The sequence below is a fragment of the Lytechinus variegatus genome, chromosome 4 (genome assembly GCF_018143015.1).
Source record: "Lytechinus variegatus isolate NC3 chromosome 4, Lvar_3.0, whole genome shotgun sequence".
Taxonomy (NCBI): Eukaryota; Metazoa; Echinodermata; class Echinoidea; order Temnopleuroida; family Toxopneustidae; genus Lytechinus; species Lytechinus variegatus.
Window position 1 is genome coordinate 1,753,750 of NC_054743.1, and position 26,185 is coordinate 1,779,934.

A 26,185-nucleotide genomic window follows, 5' to 3' on the forward strand; every position below is an offset into this window, starting at 1 on the left:
TTCGGTCTTTCGACAGAAATTAAGACTTGCAGGAAAGACGAACAAAAGAACAGTGGCATCAATGGGCCTTTGATGGCGGCCGTTCCTTTCAAGAGAAGGGAACTTTGGGCGGGAAAGCCGAAGCGAAAACCCGGATGCAGTAAGAACGCTACAGAACGGTGCATGGACTTTTGACAAGCTGCCTTAGACCGTATACGTAAATTCATCTATCTACCTACATGATATATCTCTATCTATCTATCTATCTATCCATCTATCTATTATCTGTTTATTTCGTTTAATATGTCTGTATATATGTGTATTTATCAATCAGTCTATCCATCTATCTTATGTCTCTCTGTTCAAAATACATATGTCTATCTGTATTTTCATCTTGTATTTTTCAATCTAATATCTATTGATCTGTATAAATAGTTATGTCTGTTTATCTATTTAATATCTATATATCAAATTTGTTTAATATGATTTTCTATCTGTCTACCTATCAATCAATATATCAATCTGTTTTCTCTCTATCTATATATCTATCTGTCTGTCCATCTGTGAATGTACCTATGCAGTATCTATCTGTCTCTGAATCTATGTGTATATAAAATATAATATCATAATCAGTAATGTGGTAATTTTTACGTTTTTGTACACGGTTTGGAAAAAAAGTTGGGAGGGGGGGGGGGGTGGGGCTGCCCCGTGCTTCCGTTGCCCCTGTTAATATATATTTATCTTCTATTAATCTATCCACCTATCATTTATCTCTCTCTCCCTCCATCTATCTATCGATCTATCTTTCTTATATATATCTGTTTGAACACATGTATGTCTGTCTGTCTATTTATGTTTCATACTTATATCCACTCATTTGTTGAAATAATTATGTCTGTTTTGATATCTCTGTATCTACGACAGACCACCTAATTCTCCGCACGACGAATCAATATCTAGTTTCACTATTTACATTTTAAATCTGAGAGAAAGTAAACCCTTTCACTTTTGTTGGATAACACATATGGCTGCCGTATTAGACCGTTAGCTAAATTTCGTTCCTCGCGTAAATATCCTTTCCTCTCGCCACGAAAATCATTTCACCCATGTTCAGTGCAAATTCATTTCACTCAATTGCAAAAAAAAATACGTTCCTCTTTTTTCTCGGCCTGTAGGCGGCGCGCACCATTGTTGGCGAAACGAGGACAAGAGATGGATGGTTGCTAAATTTCCGCTGTGCTGAATGCGGTTGCAACACACAAATAACAAAGATATGGGAATACCAGCGAAGCCAATTACTTCTCCACGTGCATGTGAATGCACCATGAGACTGGGGGTGGGGGGGGGGGGGGGGGTTGTTACACCCACAAATGTAATAATCGCCCACAAATGTAATAACGCCCACAAATGTAATAACACTTTACCCACAAATGTAATAACGCCCACAAATGTAATAACACTTTACCCACAAATGTAATAATTTCACCCACAAATGTAATAATGCACTTTACCCACAAATGTAATAATTTTTGATCGCCCACAAATGTAATAATGACTTTACCCACAAATGTAATAAATTTGAAGGGATTTTTGGCAAATCCGTTCTAAGCTAAAATCGTATAGTAATGCGTTCATTTAGCACAAACGTGCAAAGTCTCATTTCCCGACCCGGTTAATTAACAAATTATAATAAAAATCCAAAGTCTATATTCCAGACCCGGTTGTTTCAAAAATAATAATATGAGCCCAAAGTCTTTATTCCAGACCCGGTTGTTTCGAAAATAATAATATGAGCCCAAAGTCTTTATTCCAGACCCGGTTGTTTCAAAAATAATAATATGAGCCAAAAGTCTTTATTCCAGACCCGGTTGTTTCAAAAATTATAATATAAATCCAAAGTCTTTTTCCAGACCCTGTTGTTTCGAAAATAATAATATGAGCCCAAAGTCTTTATTCCAGACCCGGTTGTTTCAAAAATAATAATATGAGCCCAAAGTCTTTATTCCAGACCCGGTTGTTTCAAAAATTATAATATAAATCCAAAGTCTTTTTCCAGACCCTGTTGTTTCAAAAATTATAATATAAATCCAAAGTCTTTATTCCAGACCCGGTTGTTTAGAAAATAATAATATAAGTCCAAAGTCTTTATTCCAGACCCGGTTGTTTAAAAAATAATAATATAAGTCCAAAGTCTTTATTCCAGACCCGGTTGTTAAAAAAATAATCATATGAGCCAAAAGTCTTTATTCCAGACCCGATTGTTTCAAAAATGATTATATAAGTCCAAAGTCTTTATTCCAGACCCGGTTGTTTAAAAAATAATAATGCAAGTCCAAAGTCTTTTTCCAGACCCTGTTGTTTCAAAAATCATGATATGATTCCACAATCTTTTTTCCAGACCCGGGTGTTTAAAAAAAAATCATAATATAAATCCAAAGTCTTTTTTCCAGACGCGGTTATTTCAAAAATTATAATTTTAGTCCCAAATGAGATACATTAATGATATTCCAGTGGAATAAAAATGAGAATCGAGCTTATTCTTTTCTCCAGACGCTAATGGTAAATTGAAAATCAAGCATAGTCTTTGCTCCAGACCCGGTAACTAAAAGCTGAAACTTTATAGTAATGTGTTTATATGGCACATAAATGCGAAATCTTTTTTCCTGACCCGGTTAATTAAAAAATTATAATATAAGTCCAAAGTCTTTTTTCTAGACCCATTTATTTAAAAAATTATAATAATTAAAAAAAAAAACAAAGACCCACGATCCTATTTACTATTTATGTTGAATAACATGGAAATGTAGCTTAGTCTTTCTGTCAGACCCAGTTATAAAAGTCATTAGAAACACAACAACAACAACAAAACAAAGACCCTGCAACCATTAAAGGTCAAGTCCACCTCAGAAAAAATGTTGATTTGAATCAATAGAGGAAAATCAGACAAGCACAATGCTGAAAATTTCATCAAAATCGGATGTAAAATAAGAAAGTTATGACATTTCAAAGTTTTGTTTATTTTTAACAAAATAGTTATATGAACGAGCCAGCTACATCCAAATGAAAGAGTCGATGATGTCACTCACTCACTCTTTCTTTTGGTTTTCATTGTTTGAATTATACATTATTTCAATTTTTACGAATTTGACAATTAGGACCACCTTGCCTAAGGCACAAAATGTTAAAATAATAAATTTCCACGTGTTGCAGGGAGGAATGAAACTTCATTTCACATGACAATGACGAGAAAATAAAAATATTTCATATTTCATTTAAGAAAATACAAAAGAAATAGTGAGTGAGTGATGTCATCAGTTCCTCATTTGCATACCGACCGAGATGTGCATATAACTGTTTTGCGAAATGAAGCGAAACATTAAAATGCCATAACTTTCTTATTTTACATCCGATTTTGATGAAATTTTCAGTGTTATGCTTGTTGATTTTTTTTCTTTTTATTCATATCAAGTTTTTGTTGGGGTGGACTTGTCCTTAAAAAAATAATTTCTTGTATATTCCTTCCTTTTTTCTTTGAAAAAACCTAAATAACAAAACATTAAAATACATATGAAAAAAAACTAGGAAATAAGATATCAGTAAACAATAGGGGATTACTTCCCGAAAACGACAAAGTTGTTGATTGACGATCTATGATATATTATATAAAAGAAAAAACATTCTAACAAGAGGGGATAACCATTGCATTCCATGTTTTTATTTGGCAATAAGTCATGATTGACTATTTTTGCCACCCACTGTATGAGAAGTAGGGTAACAATTTTATTTAGTATTATTTGTATTACTTCTTTTTGTCTCACCTGCATAGCAGAGTGAGACTATAGGCGCTGCTTTTCCGACGGCGACGGCGGCGGCGGCGTCAACATCAAATCTTAACCTAAGGTTAAGTTTTTGAAATGACATCATAACTTAAAAAGTATATAGACCTAGTTCATGAAACTTTGCCATGATTTTAATAAAGTATTACTTAACATCCTATTAGAGTTTCACGTCACATGACCAAGGTCAAAGGTCATTTAGGGTCAATAAACTTAGACCATGTTGGGGGAATCAACATCAAAATCTTAACCTGAGGTTAAGATTTTGAAATATCATCATAACTTAAGAAATATATAGACCTAGTTCATTAAACTTGGACATAAGGTTAATCATGTATTACCAAACATCCTGCATGAGTTTTACGTGACATGTCCAAGGTCAAAGGTCATTTAGAGTCAATGAACTTTGGCCGATTTGGGGGTATCTGATGAATTACAATCAAAACTTAAAAAGGTTTTGGATCTGATTCATGAAACTTGGACATAATAGTAATCAAGTATCACTGAACATCCTGGGCAAGTTTCAGGTCACATGGTCAAGGTCAAAGGTCATTTAGGGTCAATGAACTTTGGCCGAATTGTTTTTTTTTTGTTGAATTACCATCATAACTTTGAAAGTATGTTGGTCTAGTTCATAAAACTTGGACATAAGAGTAATCAAGTATCACTGAACATCCTGTGGCATTTCAGGTCACATGACCAAGGTCAAAGGTCAATGAACTTTGGCCATAATGGGGGTATCTGTTGAATTACCATCATAACTTTGCAAGTTTATGGATCTGACTTTTGAAACTTGGACATAAGAGTAATAAAGTATCACTGAATATCCTGTGCAAGTTTCAGGTCACATGATCAAGGTCAAAGGTCATGTGAGGTCAATGAATTTTGGCCACATTGGGGGTATTTGTTGAATTACCATCCTATCTCTGTAAGTGTATTGGTCTAGTTCATAAAACGTGGAAATAAGAGTAACCAAGTATCACTTAACATCTTGTGCGAGTTATAGTAGTTTTCAAAGTCAGCACTGCTGCTATGTTGAATCGCGTGATGCAGGTGAGACGGTCAGAGGCATTCCACTTGTTTATTATTATTATTTCTTGTATATTCATTCCTTTTTTATGAAAAAAAACACAAAACCTTTAAATACATATAAAACAAAAAACTGAGGAATAAGATATCAGCACACAATATGGGGATTACTTCCCGTAAACGATAAGGTTGTTGATCGACGATCTATGAGATATTATATAAAAGAAAATCATTCTAGCAAGAGGGGATAAAGTTTTAACAAGTTCTTCGGTACTTTAAATTTTCAGTGTACCAAGCACCATTTGTAATATATTCAGCATTTTTTTTTTATTAGTTACAATTCCAATAATCTCAGTGGCCTAAGATATATTTTATGTGGTTATATTGACCCGTTCAGTAAAGAGAGAGAGAGAGAGAATTTATGTGATCAAGAAGTGATAAGATAGGAAAACAAGTGGAATGCCTCTGGCCGTCTCACCTGCATCACGCGGTTCAATATAGCAGCAGTGCTGACTTTGAATACTACTCTAACTCGCACAAGATGTTCAGTGATACATGGTTACTCTTATGTCCACTTTTTATGAAGTAGACCAATAAACCTACAGAGATATGATGGTTATTCAACAAAAAACCCCAACATGGCCAAAGTTCATTGACCTTACATGACCTTTGACCTTGATCATGTGACCTGAAACTCGAACAGGATGTTCAGTGATATCTGATTACTCTTATGTACAAGTTTCGTGAATCAGATCCATAAACTTTTAAAGTTATGATGGTAATTCAACAGATACACCCAATTCTGCCAAAGTTCATTGACCCTAAATGACCTTTGACCTTAATCATGAGACCTGAAACTTGCACAAAATTTTTAGTGATGCTTGATTACTATTATGTCCAAGTTTCATGAATCAGATCCATAAACTTTCAAAGTTATGATGGGAATTCAACAGATATCCCCAATTCGGCCAAAGTTCATTGACCCTAAATGACCTTTGACCTTGGTCATGTGACGTGAAACTCATGCAGGATGTTCAATGATACTTGATTTACCTCATGTCCAAGTTTCATGAACTAGGTTCATATATTTTCTAAGTTATGATGACATTTCAAAAACTTAACCTCAGGTTAAGATTTCGATGTTGAATCCTCCAACATGGTCTAAGTTCATTGACCCTAAATGACCTTTGACCTTAGTCATGTGACATGAAACTCTAATAGGATGTTCAGTAATACTTGATTAACCTTATGGCCAAGTTTTATTAACTAGGTCCATATACTTTCTAAGTTATGACATCATTTCAAAAACTTAACCTCCCACACCCGTACCAGAGTTACGGAGTTAGGCTGTCCCCTCGGTGGATTCAGGTCCATCAACATCTTGAGGTTTAATCTTTCCAGGGGGCAAACGTGTGTGGGTGTGTGTGTGTGTTTGAGTTTTGTCAGACGTGTCTCAATCAGATATGATTATTTACGTCTGGGACCGACCTTTAACGTCACCATCCGAAAGACGTGACAAGGGCTCGAACCTCGAACCTCTGCATCAATTTGTAACTTCCCCACATAGCTTTGATTACAGGCGCACGCCACAACGCCCAGTCTTTAAATATGGTGTAGTCTTTGCTCTAGACCCATGCAGTTATTTCAAAATAGGAAATTATTAGAAACGATAAAAACAGACAAACAATATTAACAAAGACGCCACAATATCATTGATGTAGAATAACGTTTTTGTTGTTGTTATTTGGGTTTTTAAGGCGCTTACCATTCAGATCTGAATATTTACACCTTTTATTAATTTGACGTTTTTGTGGTATTCAATTCAATTCAATTTTATTCATTTCACTTCCATCAAACAAAAACAAGTTGTATACCAACTTACGGTATGCCTTATCAAAGGGCTTTATAGTTTGAGAGATGCTGGTGTCTAAGTTTTTAGATTAATCTTTTGCTTAATTTGTATTTTAAGAGAACTGGATGTGGGGTAAAGACAACTCTCTAAACCCAAGCATTTTAACTGGGTTTAATTTTAAAGATTGGTCTTAGCTTTGATTTTTTCAATATTTGTTTATCTTATAAATAGCTGGGTCTAGACGAAGGTCTAAGCATAATAATAATGTTATTCAACAGGAATAAGAATATGACAAAGTCTTATGTTTTTAAGATTGTTTGAATTAATTTGTAAATGACTGGGTCTGGAATAGAGACAGCGCTCTAAACATGTGCTTTTGTACTTGGTCTTAATTTGGAGGATTGTTGGTTCTTAGATTCGTTGTTGGGGTTGGGTTTTATTGTTTTTTATTCTTGAAATAATTGTGTCTGGAGGAAAGTCTACAATCGATCTCCATGTTATTCCACAGTAGTTAGATTATTGGGTATTTGTTTTAGACAATTTTATTTTTAAATAATAACCAAGTCTGGAAAATGGATGTTTTCTTTGCAAATGCATAACTACAATGTTTTGTAGGGGTCTTAGTATTATTATACAAAAGAATCTGGGTGTGGGGTACAGACATATTTTTTACTGGGTTTAAATTTTAAAAATTGGTTTTAGATTTGATTTTGTTTTTTAATTAATTTCTTAGATAACCTGGTCTGGAGGAAAGAGTACGTTTTACAACTCATGTTATTCCAAGAGAATATGATAGGGTCTTATGTAAGAAGATTTTTTTCCTAATTTTTGTAATGATTAGGTCTGGAATAAAGACAACATTCTAAACCTCTTTTTAAGAACATGTTTTTAGGTTCAAGGATTGCTTGGTATTAGATTTGGAGTTATTTATATTTTTTACTCTTAGCCTTATTTTGAAAATCAAATGACTGGGTCTGGCTGAAAGACTACGCTATATATCCATGTTATCCAGCATTAATAAGATTATGGGGTCTTTATACGGTTTTTGTTGTTGTTGTATTGTTATTTACAATTTTTGAATAACAAGGTTTGGAGAAAAGGCTAAGCTTGATTTTCTTTTTTTCCACTGTAATATCATTACGGTATCTTAGTTTGGACTTATATTATAATTTTTGAAATAACTGGGTCTGGAAAAAAGACTTTGGACTTACATTATAATTTTTGAAACTACTGCGTCTGGAAAAAGACTGGACTTTTGTGCTATATGAAGGCATTACTATATAGGGTTTTAGTTTTTAGTTTTAAATAACCGGGTCTGGAGAAAAGACTATGCTTGATTCTCAATTTACTCATAGCGCGTATATTCACAATACGTTCAGTATAATTTAAAACAACAACAAATACTTTGATTCCACCAGTTTTAATTAACTGGGTCTGGAGAGAAGACTAGGCTCGATTCTCATGTTTATTCCACCGGAACATCATTATCGTATCTTAGTTTGGACTTATATCATAATATTTGAAACAATCGGGTCTGGAATAAAGACTTTGGACTTATATCATTATTTTTTAAACAACCAGGTCTGGAATAAAGACTTTGGATTTATATTATAATTTTTGAAACAACAGGGTCTGGAAAAAGACTTTGGATTTATATTATAATTTTTGAAACAGCCGGGTCTGGTGAAAAGACTTTGGACTTATAATATCATTTTTGAAACAATCTGGTCTGGAATAAAGACTTTAGGCTTATATGATTATATTTTAAACAACCGGGTCTGGAATAAAGACTTTGTACTTATATTATCATTTTTGAAACAATCGGGTCTGGAATAAAGACTTTGGATTTATGTTATAATTTTTGAAACAACAGGGTCTGGAAAAAGACTTTGGATTTATATTATAATTTTTGAAACAACCGGGTCTGGTGAAGACTTTGGGCTCATATTATTATTTTTGAAACAACCGGGTCTGGAATAAAGACTTTGGACTTATATTATTTTTTAAACAACCGGGTCTGGAATAAAGACTTTGGATTTATATTATAATTTTTGAAACAACCGGGTCTGGAATAAAGACTTTAGGCTCATATGATTATTTTTTAAACAACCGGGTCTGGAAAAAGACTTTGGATTTATATTATAATTTTTGAAACAACCGGGTCTGGTGAAAAGACTTTGTACTTATATTATCATTTTTGAAACAATCGGGTCTGGAATAAAGACTTTAGGCTTATATGATTATATTTTAAACAACCGGGTCTGGAATAAAGACTTTGTACTTATATTATAATATTTGAAACAACCGGTCTGGAATAAAGACTTTGGGCTCATATTATTATTTTTGAAACAACCGGGTCTGGAATAAAGACTATGGATTTATATTATAATTTTTTAAACAACCGGGTCTGGAGAAAAGACTTTGGACTTATATTATCTTTTTGTAAACAATCGGGTCTGGAATAAAGACTTTGGACTTATATTATAATTTTTTAAACAACCGGGTCTGGAATAAAGACTTTGGACTTATATTATCATTTTTGAAACAATCGGGTCTGGAATAAAGACTTTGGATTTATATTATTATTTTTTAAACAACCGGGTCTGGAAAAAGACTTTGGATTTATATTATAATTTTTGAAACAACCGGGTCTGGTGAAAAGACTTTGTACTTATATTATCATTTTTGAAACAATCGGGTCTGGAATAAAGACTTTAGGCTTATATGATTATATTTTAAACAACCGGGTCTGGAATAAAGACTTTGTACTTATATTATAATATTTGAAACAACCGGGTCTGGAATAAAGACTTTGGGCTCATATTATTATTTTTGAAACAACCGGGTCTGGAATAAAGACTTTGGATTTATATTATAATTTTTTAAACAACCGGGTCTGGAGAAAAGACTTTGGACTTATATTATCTTTTTGTAAACAATCGGGTCTGGAATAAAGACTTTGGATTTATATTATAATTTTTGAAACAACCGGGTCTGGAATAAAGACTTTGGATTTATATTATAATTTGTTAATTAACCGGGTCAGGAAAAGAGACTTTGCACTTTAGTGCTATATGAACGCATTACTATACGATTTTAGTTCAGAACGGATTTGCCAAAAATCCCTTCAAATTTATTACATTTGTGGGTAAAGTCATTATTACATTTGTGGGCGATCAAAAATTATTACATTTGTGGGTAAAGTGCATTATTACATTTGTGGGTGAAATTATTACATTTGTGGGTAAAGTGTTATTACATTTGTGGGCGTTATTACATTTGTGGGTAAAGTGTTATTACATTTGTGGGCGTTATTACATTTGTGGGCGTTATTACATTTGTGGGTGCAACCCCCCCCCCCCCATAACATTGGATGGGATTAATTAATCTATAATAAAATGGGGGAGTTTTGGTAAATAACTAACTTGCAACAATAAAATTGTTACTAAATGTTTAGTTATCGTTTCAAACCAATTGATTTAACACATCTAATGAATAATGTCGGTATACTCTAGATCTAGTCATAGACATCTAACATATCTACCGCTTTACATTAAAAAGATATAATTGGAATTATACAAAAAGGTGGCCTTATTTATCCCACTCTTCCCTGTTTAATTTAGGAGTGATTTTTAGTTACGTTCTTTAAAGCTCCATAGGTTATTACAAAATTATCAGTATGCCATTGGTGTTTTTGGATTTGACAATTCATAAGACATTGACGTTTAAGTGATGGTAGTGGTAGTCATCGATTATGATTACGAAGATGACAGATAATTCATCTGACAATGAAATTCTAAAGATTATTAAAATCATCATGTACATGTAGTCATCATTATAATTCACATCATTCATCAAGGTCAAGTCCACCCCAGAATATTGTTTATTGTAACTGATAGAGCAAAATCAAACAAGCAAAATGCTGAAAATTTCATCGCTGAAAATCGGATGTAAAATAAGAAAGTTATGACATTCCTAATTTCGCTTATTTTTTTTAACAGAACAGTTATAAGCACAACTCATTATGCAAATAAGAGAGTTGATGATGTCCCTCACTCACTATTTTTGGGTGTTTTTTTAATTTAAATTACATACAATATTTCAATTTTTACAGATTTGACAAGTATCAACTTAACTTAATCATGATGGTCATTCCACATGTTCAGGGAGAATTACAATTTGCTTCACATGACAATGACAAGAAAATTAGATTTTTTTCATATAATAAAATACAAAACAAATAGTGAGTGATTGAAGTCATCAATCAGCTCATCGGCATACTGACCAGCATGCACATACAGTATAACTGTTATGCGAAAATAAGCGAAACTTTAAAATGTCATAACCTTTTTTTTTATTTTACATCCGATTGTGATGAAATTTTCGTTGTTCTGCTTGTTGGATTTTTCTCCTTTTATTCAAATCAACTTTTTATTGGGGTGGTCTTTTCCTTTACCATCATAATTAGCACCATCATCACAATCATCAATACAGCTATCGACATAAAACCATCAAAATCAACATTAACAAAGAACATCAACTTTAACATGTAGTACATCATCACGATTATCATAATAATCATAATTCCTCATCACTAGAAGAATCATCAGCATCAATTTCGTCAGCATTATCATCACCGCTATCATCATCATCATGAAAGAGAAAATGAGCATATAATTGCACAATTTATGCATTGAATCATTTGTAAGCCAGTCAGTAATCAGCTGACCAATAGTGTGCACTCTTGCATTTAATGATTTAATGTAAACTATATTTCGCACGTTTAAGAAACAAACACTTTAATTGTATAAACTTATCCTCTCATGAAGACGATTAAACCAAAGTCCACTAGTGTTTCACTCTTAAACAAAATACTAAAGCAGTTTCCAGCTCAGTTACTTATCAAAACCTGCACATGAATATAAATACTTAACACAAGACCACATATAATATTTCCATCATATAGACTGGTAGATAGAAATATTAGGACACTATACCAATTTTTACTATCGCTAAAGCATTTCCCAACTGGGTTTCAACTAGGACCAACAAACCTCTTTTGTCCATGAATTTAGAATATATATATCTACATAAACAAAAATGTTACTTCCCATAGTTTAGTTGAATTCCTCAACTTGATAACATTACATGATATTTAGTCAGAATCCTTTTAAAAAAAATCAAACTCTGCAGGTCCAAAAATTCTCAACATAAATAATTATTATTCGTTACAATTTTGTGGCATCCATGGTCCACCCATAAATATTTGTGAACAAGTGTGACATGTGAAAATGCTAAGATAAAATAATTCGAGAAAAAATCATAAGTATTCAAAGAGGATTTCAGTAGTGGGATAGAGGGTGCTTAAAATCTTAACTGCTGGTTTGAGAAATGTATGTTTATAATCAATTAAACATCAAGACAAAATTTGGAGTGTCCTTGAATTTTAATCGAATTCAAAATTGACCATTATGTGCGATGCTGTTCACTGATTGGCTATTCTTGGGTAATGATATATCTAGTCACTTATGTCACCATTCATTGCCTGCCATATACTAACATGTTAATAAATGAACTTTTTTCCACATTTGGAGGATATAAAAAATGAATTAATATATTTAAAAATTTCATTATTATTTCAACAAATTTTAATACTAATTTTTGTGGGCAAAAGCAGTCTATATTTTTTTTTTAAATATTTTCCTAAACTGCTGATATAAGAGCTTGTAACATACATGCATACAGATTTTTGGCAAAATATTTGAATATCATTTGAAAATCAAATACCACCACTGAACTATATATACATTAGATTTAAGCTCTAAATTACTTTGGTGTCTACTGTCACATGAAATAAAACAGACGTGTATGCCACTATGCCTTAACTTCAATGTGCAAATGTTTCCTAAACTGTTGTAGCTACTCCATAAAATACAAAAACTGTTCATAGATAATTTTGAATTTTATTGAAAGGAATGACATTAAAGATAAGATTGAATTTTAAATTTTGAGTTTTAAAATTAAAGTATGTGCATTAGTAAATTTTACAAGTGTCCCTAAATCCGCTTACCATTTATTCAGGGATCATACTTTAGTAATAATGAGATTTATGTGAAGGGAGAATAAAAAGATAAAAATGAGCATGAAAGTTTTAAGGAAATTTCGACAAGGAATGAGAAGTACATGTATTAAAGGGCACTTTGAAAAATAAGAACACGACATGTATACAAATCTCAAATGGGCAACTTGGTTTCTCAATGTTAAAAATTTACCGCTACCTGGACAATACAACATGCATGCTGTGTTCCAAAATTACTTTAATTTCTCTGAATCACCTTACTGAAATAAACTTCTAAAAAAAGTTTTGAAATCTCATTTTGTTCAACTATATTGATCTGGCTCTAAAGGCCTGGTCACACCGCCCGAGCGTTGTTGGAGCGGTCGTGGAGCGGAGAGAAAAAATCATCTCGATTTCGATTGTTTTCTTTTTTTGTTTTCAATTTTTTCCCCAATTTTGTGAGCGAAATTCGACCCTCTCCCCCTACCGCTCAACAACCGCTCCAACAACGCTCGGGCGGTGTGACCAGGCCTATACACGTATGTCGGGTAAGATCACAAGTCAAAAGCTGAAAAACCTGCAATATGTCTGAAGTTTCATAAATCATCTACGGTTTGGAAATCCGAGTTTGATTATTGCTCTCTTATTCCAGCAATAATCCATGCATGTTTGATTTCAATTAAGATTGTGAACATTTTTTATAACTTTTTTCTATGATTATATCTTATACAAGTGCAGTGCTTTGAAACATGGGAAATATTGAATAGATGCAAAATGGCTTTAATACATTTCAGCCATGCAGCTGAGAGACAAAATGACATTATGCCAAACAAAAGAACCTGTTCTTAATCTCTTCTCCATGACTACCAGATTTCATGCCACACTTTGAAATATTGTTCTTTGGCATACTCATAAAAAAGTAGGTATGGGTAAAAAAAAGTATTTCTGCTGTTACCAAGCATGTCAATTATTATACTAACACGCAAGAGTAAATATCAAACTCAAATAAAAAACAATATTTGTATCATAAATAGCATATAAAAGTGAAGTACATCTCGAGACATGACACTTTAATAGTTATTTAATAAAACTGCATGTTAGATGAAAGGGGGGTCCAAGACTTCATCATAATGACATGACAAACATGTACAGTATGTACTTGCCAATTCATTCTTTTAACAATTAAAAACAAAAACATTCTTAGAAGTCATGAAAGGAAAATATCACTAAGGGTAGTTATTTCAATAGAGCTCGGCCATTACTTTGTAGAATGTGCTTTACCAAGAGATTGATTATTTTTTAACACATTCACTAATGTTATGCTTTGCGTCTAGGAATACGCTGAGAACTGAACGGCAGTTTCTTTCCTGGTTTTCAAACAATCCTTTGACGGTCTGCCAGCACCAATGCGGTTTCTGCCACCACCAACCATCTTTCTCCTAGATCATGCAGTTGGCTGAACACCAATCGTCTGCATACGGACTAGAGATTTTTTTTCTTGCCAAGAGCACCTGCCACCCCAGAGTAAGGCCCCCATTCCACAGAATGGAGACCATTGAAAGACCACTGAAAGACATAAGATTGTTGAGGTCTTACAGCGGTCTTGTTCTCTGTGGAATGGGGGTTCAAGCATGGAAGCTAACCCAGTATTTGTTCCAGAATTTAGTTTCAGAAGTTTCTTGGTGAATTTATGTACTGGTCCTCCAAGGAATTCTTAGTCTCCTATGTAGCTTTGCTGTAAAGCAAGAAATCCCTTGTTTAGCTCATTGAGTATTGGGTCACTTCCGTTCTCAGCACTTCATTTTGATGTGCAACCGCGTGTATCAAATTGGTTTTGAAGAGAGCATTGCAAGTGTAAACTTGCTAGCCATGGATTCGTAACAGCATCGTGTCCATTGTCTGAAATCTCAACATCTGTGCAGACAGCTCCTTCATTTCTGTTCTCCCCATCGTTCATCGAGTCCATGCTGTGTTCATCAATACCATCATTTTCATAAGTTGTATTGCTTATGGACTCCATTATCAAGTTGGTTTCTGCTTGTTTTGGTCCACTTTGATGGTTCAAAGAGATAAACCATTCTCCAGGGGCATTTGCACAGCCTGTGGCCACCTTGTATGTTAAGTACAACAGTTTCCTCACTGGTACATCATTGGCAGAAATGAAGTTCCAGCAGCAATGGATGTTGAACTTCTTGACAACTACATGTAGGTATTGATGTTTACATGTACATGGGCTACCTGTAGAGACAGAGAGAAAGAATGCCATGAAGTAGACATATATAATATCAGATGAGACTCATGCAGAGCTATGGAGACCCATCAGTTCATATTTATGTGATTGAGAGGATGACTCTAATTCATGTAAAGTTTCCACCAGGGCTTTGGTTCCTTGCTGCAAAATACTGCCCCAACCCATTCCTTAATTAAGCTCGCGCATGTTTTATTTACCAATTACAGTGTAGGCCTACTCTCATTACAAAGAACACTGATATAACTCCCACTATATAAACAAAGTAATTCTTCTGATCTTAAATTTCAAATTTTGTTTGCATAAGTTTTGCAACCCTGATTTATGTATAACAATATTTCGATATAAATAATTTATTTGGTCGCAAGGATTTTTTTCTTAGGAGAGTCAACTGCACTAACTAGCGACAACATGACAATACCGGGTATTCAAAGTTACAAATTCTACAATTTTAAATATTAATGCCAACGCTTTGTTTTACTCATAATCAAGCAAAACCTAAACATTAAAAAGGCTAAAAAGTAACAGAATAGTGTATAATAAGAATAAACTGAAAAATAACAGCACAAAAGATCACAGATTCAATAGATTTTTCTTGTTGTACACCGGTTGTTGCGAATTTGGTCTCAAATGATGTGTAAGCTTTCACAGATAATCTTATAGAGCAACGCACAAACATGCCTAGCAGTCCGAAGATAAATCATGCAAGTGTTGAGGAATTAAGGTCTTTGATGCATTAGATGCCCCAAGTCCAGATTGGGTTAGTTAAAGCTTAATTCATATAGTTTAAAGCTCTCATTAAAGTACTGTTAACTCAAATACATTTTTAATAAACCCTAACCCTATTGGACTGGAGTCCATTGAGGCTATTATGCCCCCCCCCCATCTGTATCTGATCCATCTGTAGATATATTGTACAAAAATCAACAGGGGCGGCCATAATGCCCCCTTCCCAATCGGATTAAGGTAAAGACATTTACATTGTACTGTCAAATCTCGACACACAAACATTTTGGGGTTTACAGTGGTGACAAAAATGAAATTCAGTCTTACCTGCCATTCCTTTCCTGCAATCCCACACACCGAGAGCAGTATCCACCTTGTATTTTGTGTATCAGCCGTCTCACTAGAAACCAAGAACACTTTCTGATTGTCCTAAAACCTCATGATTTTGTTGGGATCAATCTCAGATCCAGTTGCAATACTTGGCAGAAATCGCGACTAGAGCACCCTGTCCAGTCTGTTATTGCAGACATCGATAAGACGTCTTTCATAATACATCTCCACCCTTGTGACAATGAAGACGACCAGCTGGTCCTCTCAAGGATCTGATCCTTCATTATGCGCATGGCACATTCTGCGAAGGTTTTTGTGTTGTTACGAATGTTCAGGTCAGCTCGGTAACACACAGCCCAAGTCATCTTTCTGGCATAGATGTCCTCCAAATGCTTATGTACATTTGCATTATGTCTCCAAGGTTTCATCATTTATGATTTCCTCATGCTTTGCCTCCAATGCTTCGACAGTATAACCTGAAATGAAAAAAGACAATTTATATCAGTGCCACATGTTGAGAAAATGTAGAAACAAAATTCACAACAAGAATAAGTGTCACATCCCCTGGATACGATCAAACTGGGGCTGTATTTTGATGTCAGGTAGGGGAAGGAGAGAGTGAACAATTGTTTTGCCTTTTGCATGTTAGGTAACTTAGGACCAATATGACCAATAATCTTGTAGAAATAAGTAACTTGCCGTAAAATTCATTTATTTGGAAACATTATTTTTTCCAATATGTAACTTTCTACCCCTCACAATGAAGGCATCGTCATCTTTGAAAAAAAGAGTCAAATGTCTCAAATTGCCCAAACCTTGGGGTAAGTTGAGCCCTAAAAAATATGTGCAAAAGCTATGTGACAAGATTCGCAAGAACCAGCTTGACAATATTTTTTTATAAAAAAAGTCTTTTCATTTGCTAATTCTCTATAAATAAAATCATCTACTAAAACAACTGTCTTGTCCTCTCTGCCTGCATATCATTGGCTTTATACATGTACCATGCCTATTCTAATATTTGTTCAACTGTATTTATTCTTTGCCAAATTAATTTACTAGCTAGGATGGATGAACATGTGATAACATGATTGTGATGATGATGCAGTATAGTCTAGTCAGCGAATCTAGAAACAAGTGGAGTGCCTCTGGCAGTCTCACCTGCATCACGCCATTTTACATGTATATATAGTAGCAGTGCTTATTTTGAAAACTACTATAAAATAATTATTCACAAAAAACACAATTACTATGTTCATTGACAATAGATGGCAATTGAACATGCGACCCAAGAATTGTCAGTGATACTTGATAACCCTATATCCACATTTTATAAACTATATAAACTTTGAAAGTTACGACAGCAATCTAATAGCTTCCAAACTGGCCACAGTTCAATTAAATGACCTTAAAATGTGACCTAAAACTCACACGGGATCTTTAGTGATACCTGGGCTCCGTAACACAAAGGTTTGCAATCAATCCCTAAATACCAATGACCAATCAAGATCATCGTTGCATGCGCACTCTGTTTAAAATGACAGGGAGCCAATCAGAGTGGCTCTTTCATATTTGCAATTCATCGCAAACCTTTGTGTTACGGAGCCCTGATTGCTCTTATGTCCCAGTTTCATGAATCGGATCCATAAACTTTTAAAGATGGTAATTCAACAGATACCCCCAACTAAGCCAAAGTTTATTGACCCTAAATGACCTTTGATGTTGGTTATGTGACTTGAAACTCATGCAGTATGTACAATTAAACATGACCTCATATCTCCATAAATTCAAATCCAAATAGCATATTAGCCTACGAGCAAAATTGCAATTTTTATCCATGCAAATTATTCTTATTTCCCTTTTTTCCTTTGATCTTTTTTCGATACTTACTGTTGTTACAACAGAAATGAATTATGTTGAAATTTTATCCAGGTCAAACAATGGACTTACTTGACCAGCAGTAAAATAGAATATGGTGCAAAAATTTTCAAACAGTATACCCTGTACAAAATGGATGCAAAATTAAATTACCCGCACTTCCTTACTCTCCCGTCTGACCTTTCAAAGGTGCTGACTTTCACAACAATAATCAGGCCCGCTGGACAAGATGTGTTCTTTGACCCCCTGCGTTGATCAGCTGTTGCTGTTCTTGGTTTGGCTTTATGTTGGCAGCGAAATTCAGTCTGAAATGAGTGTAAAATATGCATGAACAAATTGTAATATCTTGACATTTGAAATTTGAAAAGGGCTAAAATAATTATACACCTGGAACATGTGCAAACTTGATTCTTGAAATTAACTAAGTATGACAGGTTGCCAGCATATATAAATTAGACTTTAGTCATTAAAATAATTTGGTCACACATTTTGTAACCTCTGGACAGCCTTCCAAAGACATCAAATATAATTCATAATTCTATGACCTACAAATGATCATAGGTACAAGGTTTGTTTCTATTGATTTGTGTTCTAAATGGTTATTAAAGACATTTTAGCTTGGTTACCGCAGTGGTAACCTCAGGCCTTTTTTTATTAGCATGTTTCCATAATTAGGCCTATCTAAATTGCAATAAGCATGGCATGGGTAAACATTGACAATTTGATCCAAGAAAGTTGAAATTAATAAAGCTATTTTTACTGAAGTTATTCAAGTCGAGGAATAACATTCTGACAATAATTTCAAATTTTATCACCATGATAAACCTGTTTAATTCAATTTTGGTGCATTTCAGGCCAAAACGGAATAACTGGTATTCTTTTGTAAAGACTAAAATCGAGGAGCCCCATCTGGAAGCTTTTGCATTGTAACCTCGTAACAAGTTAATGGTGGCTGCACGATAGCGAGCCGTCTGTGTACGAGGCCGAGGAGAAATTAAAATTAACAAGTGGAATGCCTCTGGCCGTCTCACCTGCATCACGCGGTTCAATATAGCAGCAGTGCTGACTTTGAAAACTACTCTAACTCGCACAAGATGTTCAGTGATACATGGTTACTCTTATGTCCACTTTTTATGAACTAGACCAATAAACTTACAGAGATATGATGGTTATTCAACAAAAAAAAACCAACATGGCCAAAGTTCACTGGCCTTACATGACCTTTGACTTCGATCATGTGACTTGAAACTCGCACAGGATGTTCAGTGATACTTGATTACTCTTATGTCGAAGATTCATGAATCAGATCCATAAACTTTCAAAGTTGTGATGGTAATCAACAGTTACACCAAATTTGGCCCAAAGTTAATTGACTTTTGACCTTGGTCATGTGACCTGAAATGCGCACAGGATATTCAGTGATACTTAACTCTAATGTCCAAGTTTAACGAACTAGACCAATAAATTTCAAAGTTATGATGGTAATTCAACACATACCCCCAAATCGGCCAAAGTTCATTGACCCTAAATGACCTTTGACCTTAATCATGAGACCTGAAACTTGCACAAAATGTTCAGTGATGCTTGATTACTATTATGTCCATGTTTCATGAATCAGATCCATAAACTTTCAAAGTTCTGATGGGAATTCAACAGATACCCCCAATAAAAGTTCATTGACCCTAAATGACCTTTGATCTTGGTCATGTGACATAAAACTCACGCAGGATGTTTAGTGATACTTGATTAATCTTATGTCTAAGTTTCATGAACTAGGTCCATATATTATGTTATTAAGTTATGACATTTCAAAAACTTAACCTCAGGTTAAGATTTCGATATTGATTCCTCCAACATGGTCTAAGTTCATTGACCCTAAATGACCTTTGACATTGGTCATGTGACATGAAACTCATATAGGATGTTCAGTAATACTTGATTAACCTTATGGCCAGGTTTAGGTCCATATAATTTTTAAGTTATGATGTCATTTCAAAAACTTAACCTCAGGTTAAGATTTGATGTTGACGCCGCCGCCGTCGGAAAAGCGGCGCCCACTTGTTCACTGCTACCACCCTGCTTGTGGGGAATCTACAGGTAGGACTATGGTATGCCAATGTTGTACAGAGAACACACTTTAAAAATCATTAAAATATCACTTTTGTGACCAAAATTACTAATTTTCATACAGTTGCAATTTATTTTTCATTAGTAATTTGGGAATAATTTTTGTATTCACCAGAGCGCTCAAAAACTTGAATTTTGGGCATATTTTTGTGTACGCCCTCTATTGGTGGAAAGTAATATGGCAAGAAAATTTTCATTTTTTGATCTCTATTTTTAATTTAAAAAAATGACATAAAGAATCAAATTTAAATAAGAGCCAAGTGGTATGAATTAACAGGTCTAATGGAAACTGTCAGTGTAAAAAAATCAAGCATTTGCCCCAAAGAAAAAGAGAAAATAAGCCAAACATTGCCACCTTTATTTTGTCACACATGGAGATATAATTGAGAACAAGGTTATATTATAACCTTGTTCATTGAATGAGTGGCGGCGCCTACAGTCTCACTCTGCTACGCAGGTGAGACAAAAACTCCTCGAAACAGAAACAGCTGTCAGCCATCGAGGTACATGTGCACGTTGTGTGTGCAAAAAGCAGCAGGAAAAAAGTTTCACACGCGATTCGCATTCATTGTCAAGAACAATTGCATACGTAAGACTAGTCTAGGACTAGGGACTCACTTGTTCACTGCAACCATCCTGCCTGTAGGGAATCTACAGGTAGGACTATGTCTATGGCATGCCAATGCTGTACATACCACACACTTAAAAAATCATTAAAATATCACTTTTGTGACCAAAATTACTAATTTCCTTACATAGTTGCAATTGATTTATCATTAGTAACTTGGGAATAATTTTTGTATTCACCAGAGCACTCAAAAACTTGAATTTTGGGCATATTTTTGTGTACGCCCTCTATTGGTGGAAAGTAATAATATGGCAAGAAAATTTTCATTAGGCCCTACAGCTATCATATATGATAGCTGTAGGGCCTAATGAAAACTGACTAGTGACAGTGTAAAATAATCAAGCATTTGTCTCATCATACTCATATAGAAAAATAGAAAATAAGCCAAACATTGCCACCCTCATTTTGCCACACACATGACACATGGAGATGTAACTGAGAACAAGGTTATATATAACCTTGTTCATTGAATGAGTGGGGTCTATATTCAATAAACTAGTAATAGTAGGCCTATAACTACCTCGAGCGAAGTTCGTGCAACACTGCAGGCTCCACACATCACTACCGCTGCACTTCGCTCCACTTAGGCCTAGCCCTAGTGTAGTGGAGTGGAGCGAGCCTGCACGAACTTCGCTCGAGGTAGGTTCTACGACTAAGTCCTTAACTTGTTTCTTTAGACGGTATCTTATCACAAATATGAACTTACCTCTAACCAGCGTACTTGTTCAGGATCTGGCTCTGCCTCTGTCGAATGCGAGCACAACACAATGTTGGACATTTTGTCCAGAAAGAAGATCTATTCAACTTCAAGTTGATTTCTGAACTAGCTCGTCGCTGCCCAAAAACTTTTTAGTTCATAAGTCCATGCGCATGCGTACTCCGAAGACGAAAAATCGAGAGGAAAAAACAATCGTCTCTGATTGGCTGTATGCAAATGAGTTCGTATTTTGGTCCAGAAATATGGTGGGAAAAATAATTTCGCGGCCCGGCTAGCCGTCCGGCCGTATGGCAAGCCGTATTGACATATATTGTGATTTTGTGATATCACGAATTCGAATTACTGATATCACTAATTCGAATTACTGATATCACTAATTCGATTTAGTGATATCACTAATTCGATTTAGTGATATCACCAAATCGAATTGGTGATATCACTAATTCCCATATGTTTTTCACACAAATCCCTTTTTTGATATCAAGAAATAGAATATGTGATATCACTAAATCGAATTAGTGATATCACTAAATCGAATTAGTGATATCACAAATTCGAATTTGTGATATCACTAAATGAATTTGTGATATCAAAAATTTGAATTAGTGATATCACTAATTCGAATTAGTGATATCACTAATTCGATTTAGTGATATCACTAATTCGAATTAGTGATATCACAAAATGACAAAAGAAATTTAGCACTCATGTTGTGAAAGATATCGCTTTGATTTCGAGCTTTACTTTAGTGCTAGAATTCACGTCGTATTTTGAGCTTTACTTTAGTGCTAGAATTCACGTCGTATTTTGAGCTTTACTTTAGTGCTAGAATTCACGTCGTACTTTGAGCTTTACTTTAGTGCTAGAATTCACGTCGTATTTTGAGCTTTACTTTAGTGCTAGAATTCACGTCGTATTTTGAGCTTTACTTTAGTGCTAGAATTCACGTCGTATTTTGAGCTTTACTTTAGTGCTAGAATTCACGTTGTATTTTGAGCTTTACTTTAGTGCTAGAATTCACGTCGTATTTTGAGCTTTACTTTAGTGCTAGAATTCACGTCGTATTTTGAGCTTTACTTTAGTGCTAGAATTCACGTGGTATTTTGAGCTTTACTTTAGTGCTCAAATTCAGCTCTGTTTCTATCGCTAGTTTAGCGTTTTAATTCACTTGGTATTTATTATATTGATGCAAAAAATAACCTGTGATCTAAACCTTTACATTAGTGCAATAATTCAGTTCTGATTTTTTTTTTGCACTTTATTCGTTTAAATCGATTGGCAACATATCAAGAATGAAATTAAGGATATGTTGCCAATTTCTATGTAATCATTCAGTATTCTCTTTTGACGTATGATATTTTGGGGTTTGTTTTTTTATTACAAAAAATGAACAACTTATACTTTATTTGCATTTTTATGGTTGAAATTTAGTTTTGAATGGCACATTAGACAAAAAAAATGAACGCTAATTGTGCAAAAATTGGCAACATATCAGTAATTCATTTCGTGATATGTTGCCAATTTGTTGTTTTTAAATATTATTATTTTTTCGACATCGCGTCTACTACACACTCTCGCTAAACTACACTCACGTTGCCACAATCTTCATGTGCCAATCCATCATTAATTATCTCTTCATGTTTTATGGACAATTCCAAATTTGAGTACCGTAAGTAACGGTGTATAATTAACCGCACCTTTTTCTCGGCGGGGCAGAAGCAAAAGTCGGGGGTGCGGTTTATACACGGTGACGGGTCTGAGCCAGCCCGCCGTAACCCCTCCCGTACATGTACGATGTCTGCCAGTTCACAACACATCGAGTGGCCGGGCGTAGCCGCCCAGGCAATGTCGTTTAGAGGGGTATGAGCCGCGGGTAATGGGAAGCGATTATTGCAATATTAATTAAATGTTGTCCATAACAAACTCACCCACCTTCATGACACTAATTTTGACTTTATTCTCGATTCAAAGTAGTGAAGTTCCCTTACAACGCAATCTCTAAGCTCACTCAACTCTCGCTCAGCGGAATATTACCGAGTATGCTTGGCGTCTCTTTAAATTCGCCAGGGAACTTCACTACTTTGAATCGAGAATAAAGTCAAAATTAGTGTCATGAAGGTGGGTGCGTTTGTTATGGACAACATTTAATTAATATTGCAATAATCGCTTCCCATTACCCGCGGCTCATACCCCACTAAACGACATTGCCTGGGCGGCTACGCCCGGCCACTCGATGTGTTGTGAACTGGCAGACATCGTACATGTACGGGAGGGGTTACGGCGGGCTGGCTCAGACCTGTCACCGTGTATAAACCGCACCCCGACTTTTGCTTCTGCCCCGCCGAGAAAAAGGTGCGGTTAATTTGGAATTGTCCATAAAACATGAAGAGATAATTAATGATGGATTGGCACATGAAGATTGTGGCAACGTGAGTGTAGTTTAGCGAGAGTGTGTAGTAGACGCGATGTCGAAAAAATAATAATATTTAAAAACAACAAATTGGCAACATATCACAAAATGAATTACTGATATGTTGCCAATTTTTGCACAATTAGCGTTCATTTTTTTTGTCTAATGTGCCACTCAAAACTAAATTTCAACCATTAAAATGCAAATAAAGTATAAGTTGTTCATTTTTTTGTAATAAAAAAAACAAACCCCAAAATATCATACGTCAAAAGAGAATACTGAATGATTACATAGAAATTGGCAACATATCCTTAATTTCATTCTTGATATGTTGCCAATCGATTTAAACGAATAAAGTGCAAAAAAAAAATCAGAACTGAATTATTGCACTAATGTAAAGGTTTAGATCACAGGTTATTTTTTGCATCAATGTAATAAATACCAAGTGAATTAAAACGCTAAACTAGCGATAGAAACAGAGCTGAATTTGAGCACTAAAGTAAAGCTCAAAATACCACGTGAATTCTAGCACTAAAGTAAAGCTCAAAATACGACGTGAATTCTAGCACTAAAGTAAAGCTCAAAATACGACGTGAATTCTAGCACTAAAGTAAAGCTCAAAATACGACGTGAATTCTAGCACTAAAGTAAAGCTCAAAATACGACGTGAATTCTAGCACTAAAGTAAAGCTCAAAATACGACGTGAATTCTAGCACTAAAGTAAAGCTCAAAATACGACGTGAATTCTAGCACTAAAGTAAAGCTCAAAATACCACGTGAATTCTAGCACTAAAGTAAAGCTCAAAATACCACTTGAATTCTAGCACTAAAGTAAAGCTCAAAATACCGTCATTTTGTGATATCACTAATTCGAATTAGTGATATCACTAAGTCAAATTAGTGATATCACTAATTCGAATTAGTGATATCACTAAGTCGAATTAATGATATCACAAAATCGTATTAGTGATATCACTAAATGAATTTGTGATATCAAAAATTTGGAATTAGTGATATCACATATTCGATTTAGTGATATCACTAATTCGATTTAGTGATATCACTAATTCGATTTAGTGATATCACAAATTCATTTTGTGATATCACAAATTCGAATTAGTGATATCACTAATTTCTATTCATTTACTACACAAACCCCTTTTTTGATATCACTAAATCGAATTAGTGATATCACTAATTCGAATTAGTGATATCACTAATCCGAATTTTTGATATCACAAATTCATTTAGTGATATCACAAATTCGAATTTGTGATATCACTAATTCGATTTAGTGATATCACTAATTCGATTTAGTGATATCACAAATTCTATTTCTTGATATCAAAAAAGGGATTTGTGTGAAAAACATATGGGAATTAGTGATATCACTAATTCGATTTGGTGATATCACTAAATCGAATTAGTGATATCACTAAATCGAATTAGTGATACCAGTAATTCGAATTCGTGATATCAGTAATTCGAATTCGTGATATCACAAAATCACAATATATGTCAATACGGCTTGCCATACGGCCGTACTGTACTAGGCCGTACGCCTTCACAATTAGCCGCTGAGTGTACTGAACGCGAAGGTTCGGGAAAAGCCCCCCAGTTGTTCCATTTGGGGGCGTTGTCGACACTGACGCGCCCTAACGCTCCCAACATACCCTTTCGGCCAAACCGGGGGGGGGGGGGGGGAGGTGCTTTGGACGAATCTTCGCGTTAGTGTCAACACCCCCTAACGCGACAGCACCCACCCTTTCGGCATTAGCCCTGCAACAAAGGGTATGAAAAATAGGGTGGGCCGATTAGCCTTCCAATTTCTTTAATTTTTTTTTGTTTGATACTTGCAAAATTGAGGGTTATTTGTTAAATTCAAGATCAGATGTGATCAGTATGTTGTTTGTGAAAATTTTATACGTTATTAAATTGAAATTTAATGCATGAGTGATTATGAATTGCAATTTTAGTGCATCATTTTCCTTACCATGTGGATCTCAACAATGTGTTCATTACACTCAGGAGAAGAGGGGGTAATATGACTTAGGTAGGTGAAGTACGTTGATGGGATAAAGGTCAAGAGAACATTTAGCAACCCTTCCTCCAACTCTACACCTTCCCCAACTCCTCTCCTCCTGAGAGACTAAGCTTGGCTAGGCTCGGCAGGAATTAGCCTTACAGTTTTATTTGAGAGGTTAGTAATTTGGAACTTACAAAGCCAAGGGTGGTATGCTATCTATGAGTGAGATAAGTTATGGTTTCTTAGGCAATTTTATGAGTTACTAAATTGAAATGTGATGCATGAGTGAACAGGAATTATAATTTTAGTGTAGCATATTCATCTTGTGGACCTCAGAAGTGT

The 26,185-nt window shown here is 34.7% G+C and overlaps 1 long non-coding RNA gene across 1 annotated transcript; it reads left to right on the plus strand.

Moving 5' to 3' along the window:
- The first annotated feature begins 12,626 nt into the window (after positions 1 to 12,626).
- LOC121413194 lies at positions 12,627 to 13,389 on the plus strand. The gene is made up of 2 exons (XR_005969690.1): positions 12,627 to 13,108; positions 13,308 to 13,389. It is a non-coding gene; the product is annotated as an uncharacterized LOC121413194 (long non-coding RNA).
- Positions 13,390 to 26,185: the final 12,796 nt, after the last annotated feature.